The sequence below is a fragment of the Topomyia yanbarensis genome, chromosome 1 (genome assembly GCF_030247195.1).
Source record: "Topomyia yanbarensis strain Yona2022 chromosome 1, ASM3024719v1, whole genome shotgun sequence".
Classification (NCBI taxonomy): domain Eukaryota; kingdom Metazoa; phylum Arthropoda; class Insecta; order Diptera; family Culicidae; genus Topomyia; species Topomyia yanbarensis.
The window spans coordinates 15482282-15488372 of record NC_080670.1 but is presented as its reverse complement, the minus strand read 5'-3'; positions in this window follow the sequence as shown (position 1 = coordinate 15488372).

Sequence of the window (6091 nt, the reverse complement as noted above, 5' to 3'; positions counted from 1 at the left end):
GTTTTGGTGTGCAATGCCAATTTCGGCTTCCTATAGTTTGGTGGTGATTACCTAGTATGTTGACAAGTTTATGTGAGTAGATAATGTATCCGGAAAAAAGTATTATTTATCATTTTCATATTAGGCAATTAAGGGCGATTGAAAAGCGCGTTCCGTTGGCGATTTAGCGGCGATTTAAGGGCGGGTAGGGCGGCAAAAAATGACGGCGTCAAATCGCCCAAATATTGCATATGAGATCGCCCCTATTTGTCCTCAATTTGTCGGCAAATTGACGGGCAAGTAGCGCATTCCAGTTGGCAAATAGCCCCCCGTTATCCAGCGAATTGCCCTTTTTAACTCGGAATGTCGCAAATTTGCTTAGAGCTCTATGCAAATCATTTCACACACACACACACTACTTGGGGGTTTGTTTTCCTCCAGCTGTCATATGTAAAACTGTCAACCAAATTAAACGCTAGAAACACTAATACAGCTACAGATTGTCAAGTACTCTATAACGAAGGGCTGAATGCAGGGGGGTGTCACTCCTACCATCCGATATGGAGATATACAGACTTTGACAGTAGTCAACATATGATGGGCCTAGCCGTCTAGGCCCATGTCGCTCGTGCAATAGCATTGGGTTGTTTTGATTTTAACAAAGGCAGATGTTGGCTAGGACAAAACGGCTGCCTAGCAGGAGGCTGGCTGAATGAGAACACAAGTTGTGCCAAAAATCATCCCTGCGTTATGCAACGTTTTGTGCCGGTTGAGTATACCAGATGCAAGTGGTGCCAAATTCACCACGTTCAGTTAAATTCAAAAATTCTTTTTAGATCACAGAATTGGTTTAAGCTATACTAATCATTCAAATTCTGTTTTAAAAATTGTCCTTGCATTTAAACAAAATTGGAGGCTCATTACTACCACAAATAGCAAATACAAGTACTAGTTACACCAAAAACTTGCTGGCAACCTTAGAGCGGCCTTTAGTAAGCAGTTAGTGCGGCGTGTATGTTTCGGTGAATGTCTCAATAAGCTCCCTGGTGAAATCGTCAGCTAATCACATTCGCAAATCGCATTTGTTGCAAGGGGCAATTAGCACAAGCGAGTGCGGTCATACGTCAAAGTGTTTAAATCGCCTGACAATGTTCGTCCTGTTTCTTTGACTTGGAGCTGTTCAGCCGCTGGGCTGCCAGTTCATCGGTCTAAAGGTGCCAGTAGTTAATCTCCATTTTTTCTTTTAGTTCCTTGAAGTACTGAGGATGTACCCGTTCTGCCAAACGGATTTTTGGCTTTGTCGTGAAGGTATGGAAACCTTCTCTGATCGCGTCACACGACCACCTAAGTCACACAACTCTGACAAGGTGGAAAGTGTCCCACCGTCCACATTTCAACAATCGACCAAAATCACACCATGTTTGAACGAACCGGTTTATTCGTTCAAACATGGTGTGATTTTGGTCGATTGTTGAAATGTGGACAGTGGGACACTTTCCACCTGGTCAGAGTTGTGTGACTTAGGGCCGATTTCTTCACCCTCGCTTAACTTTTAAACCAGGTTCACCAGTACGTTTAAACCTGACTTAAGCGCTAAGCAAGGGTGAAGAAATCGACCCTCAGTATATCCCGAGGGGGTAACCTTCTTCAGATGTGCTGAATTTCGCACAAATGTGTTACTAGTAGTAGTGTTACACGTTTCCCTTGTTTTCCTACTACTATATATACAGTCCTTCCAAAGGTTGTAGGATCCTGGAAAGTTACTTCCAGAACCATGTACTGCTATACGAGACCGATGTCGGTCAGAAAAGGGTTCCTATTACCGCCGGAGTCCCGCAGGGCTCGATCCTAGGCCCGGTATTATGGAACTTCATGTATGACAGGGTTCTGAGACTAAAGTTCCCTCCTAGGATCAAGATCGTCGGCTTTGCCGACGACGTAACCTTGAAGGTCTACGGGGAGTCAAACCCCGCGGTAGAACTGACCGCAGAACACGCGATCAACACTGTGGAGGAATGGATGAGCGCAAGAGGCCTGGAGCTCGCTGAGCATAAGATGGAGGTGGTTATCGTCAGCAACCGCAAGTCGGCACAACATGCAGTTATCCATGTGAGAAAAGTCACGATCATTTCACAGCGGAGTCTAAAATCTCTCGGAGTCATCATAGACGACAAGCTGACCTTCGGCCCCTTCGGCAGCCATGTCGACTATACGTACAAGAGAGCTTCCACAGCTGTTGCAGCATTATCGAGGATGATGTCCAACAGCTCAAAGGTGTGCGCCAGTAGACGTAGGCTACTGGCAGGCGTTGCCGTATCTATCCTGATGTACGGCGGCCCGTCCTGGTCAAGAGCACTGAGGGTAACCAGTTACCTGCAGAAACTGGAGAGCACCTACCGCGTGATGTGCCTCAGAGTGATATCTGCTTACCGCACGATATCACACGATGCATTCTGCGTGATAGCGAGCATGATGCCAGTCGGGCTGGTCTTCCGGGAAGATCAAAAGTGCTTTGAGCTGCGTGGCATTAGAGGAGCCCGCGAGCACACCAGGGTGGCTTCGGTCGCCAGATGGCAGCGTGAGTGGGATAACTCCTCGAAAGGTAGGTGGACCCACCGGCTGATACCTAACATATCGAGCTGGGTGGGTAGACCCCATAGGGAAGTTCACTTCTATTCGACACAATTCCTGTCAGGCCATGGCTGCTTCCGACAGTACCTCCACAGGTTCGGGCACGCGGAGGTCCCCGCCTGTTTTGACTGCCCAGGTGTTGACGAAACTGCTGAGGAGGGTCGTAGCGTAGTATGTCGGGACTTCGCTATTGATACCTCGTGGCGTGGAAAAGGAGTGAAGGGTGAGCATCCAAGTCAGCCTCACATGGTATGTTAGAAGTGAGCACAAAAGTAAGCCTCATAAGTCGGTTGTCCAACTAAGCGACAACCTTCGCAATTTATGACAACATTCGTTGCATCTTTGTGCATTCCTGGCTACCACACTCTATCTCGGAGGCGAGAAACCATTGATGTTTCTCTCGGGTGGCCTTCATGGAAGAGTTACAGCATTCTACCACGTAATTTACACGAGATGATCCTCTGATGACAAATCCTTCCATCAGCATACTAAGGTCTTTTTGAAATGGCATGTACTCTTCAGCACCTGATTTGATGTTTTCGTCGTTCCAGTTGTCTTTCATAAAAGCCTGTCCCACCAGAGTTGATTCATAATCTGAATCCGAAGCTTCCTTGATTTCGGAAACATCAATTACGACTGATTCGGTTATCGTATTAACGTACATTTTATATTCGGAGCTGTCAACATCGCGTTAATCTTTTAGTGTGGAAAGTATCGACAGAGGATCAGCGACGTTATCCTTGCCGGATTTGTATATAATTCTATATCTAGTCTATTCTATTCTTGTAGTCGGAAAACCCATCTGTCGATATGCCCTGGAAGACAAGAAGTTGGCTTGAAAATCGTCGCCAAAGGGCGATGGTTGGTCTCCAGGCCGAATTCTCAGCCGATAAGGTAGAATTGAAATTTGTCAATGCCCCAAACGATTGCCAGTGTTTCCTTTTCCGTCTGACAATAGCCAAGACTCGTCTTCAAATTGGACTAGGACAGCTCCTAGTCCTACCGGAGATGCATCAGCTATTACCCTAGCACGTCGATGATTTTCGAAGTACTGGTGCAGTACATATTACTTCTTTTAAAGCATTGAATACCATTTCGTGCTTAGCCAAACACTCGAACTTTTAGACACAGAACGCTACGAATTTCTTCTGCGCTCCTAGGAGGTTTGAATTGCTAGACTGTTATAATTTTGTTCTCAGTTGGCTTGATTCCTTTTTGAGATATGTTGTGACATAAGAAATCCATTTCTGTTGCGTTAAATTTACATTTTCTTAGGTTAAGAAGTACATACTGGTCTACCAGAGCTTTCATTACAGCTCGTAGTGCTTTGTTGTGTTCTTGCTCTGTTCTACCATATACAAAAATATCGTCTTGATCTTGGAATGCATAGGGGCAGTCGCTCAGTATTTGCTCGATGAGCCTTTGAAAGTGCTCTGATGCGCTGCAAACACCCAACACTAATCGCAGCGGAACATTCCCAGATGGGTAATAAACGTGGTTATGTTCCGGCTAGATTCGAGCAGCCCGACTTGATGATATGCATCCTTGATGCTTGACCGAGAAAAACATCTGGCTCTGCTCAATCTGGCAAGGAAAACCAATTTTAAATATAGCTGTTTTTAATAATATACACTAAGAGTGAAATATATTTTCGTCATTTTTTTTCATTTACCTTGCAAGGAGATTGTCAATGGTGGGAGTAACGTGATAGTTTCTTTATATTGCGGTGTTTATGCGTCGCATACCAACATACAGGCGTAGTTCCCCATCGTCTTGTTACAACAACTAGATATCCACGGACTTGGGCCATCAACCTGTGCTACTGCGGAACTCGTCGTACGTGTTGGGCTAGCATAACAAATTTGTCGACCACCGCGATATCTCTGCTTTCACTCTCCGATGAGCCAAACTGACCTTTAGTTGTTTGCACCTTTGCGAGAAGTAAGAACTTGTCAAGCAATTCTTCTTGTTGAAAAAGAATATTACTCTGTGATATACGAACGAAATAGTCTTTGCATGTAAACAATTTGCCATTCACAGAATGGCACTTGACTGTTGGAACTGTCATACGGAAAGTGCTATAAAAAGCTCTGAGACGTCATCTGATAGAACGTCGTGTGACAAAAGCTTCAAGTGGGTAACTTGAGATTTTGCATATGGACGCCGCACATGGATGTGTTGTTACTATAGGTAGAGGGTATGACAAGGTACGGCAGTCAATAAGGGAATGTGATAAACAGTGCATGAAATATCAACCGATATCGAACTACGTTAGCATTACATAACTTGACGAACAAGAACCAAATAAAGCTATCTCATCACTACCTACAGAATTACCTTTGAGTTTTCTTACGGTATTATCAACAGGTTATGGGCCCAGGGGTTACCTGTACCAAATCTATTATTTGCTTATATTCCAACACTTCTGCTTTCGGTTTTAGCGACCAAAATACCTTTCAAATGTGTCATTTCTTTTGAGGGCAAAATACTCATCGAGCTTGTTGATCATTGACCGAAAATCATCTTCGTCGTCTTCATCCTGCCTACCTGGTACTTTCGTTCACATGCTGTAATTATCGGCCGACAAATTTTCCACTTCTTCCCAATGCATTGGCGTCTGCCACGTACTGAAATTGCTTCTTATAATTCATTCACTTTTGTCGAAGTTGACATAGGGTGACATTATCGCATTCAAAGGATGGGAGTTTCAGGAGCTGGTCCTTCATATTCTGTGGAGTTTGAGAAGAAATCATCTTTGTACTATGAATATTTCGTTACCAAAAATTTGTTTGATTGCTTTTTTTTGTTCCTGGCCCGGGTAGACCTTGTGCCCCGCTTAGGTTTTCTTCACTCCATCACGTTTTGATGCGAGTGTTTTCGGTGTCTATGTCCTGACCCGAGTGGACATTGTCCATCGCTTAGGAATTACCGCACCTCGTCTTCGGAGGGTGAGTGTCGCTAACTATAGCCTTATTTCCTCGTCATTGGAGGCACCGGACCGCTTTTGTAATTTGTTCAACTTACGTTTTTACCTATTTATGCTGTATTTTGTTTTAGTTTTTCCTCGTCGCCAATTTGATATGTATAATAAAAGAACGTTTATTCTGAAAATATTTTTAAATCTATTTTTTCAAAGTGGGTTGCTGAGACTTATTCTGACAGCTGTTCAGCCGCCGGACTGCCAGTTTATCGGTCTGAAGGTTCCAATAGTTAATAATCACAGCAGTCTTTAGCCTTCCCATGGTTATTTCCAGTGAGCGCAATTCTGGGAGCTGCTCTTCTAACAACTGACGAGGTTCCTTCGTATGTGTGTGTGATGTTTGTATTTCTTTTGATCGGGCCAAAAAAGTAGAATGATTCGTTTTACAAATCATGCGACGGTGTTCATGATCTGGATACCTGGTGCCCTATTCTCACAGTCACGTCCCCTAGTGACTAGAAGGAAATTTTGTTCTAGTCACTAGGTGACGTGACTGTGAGA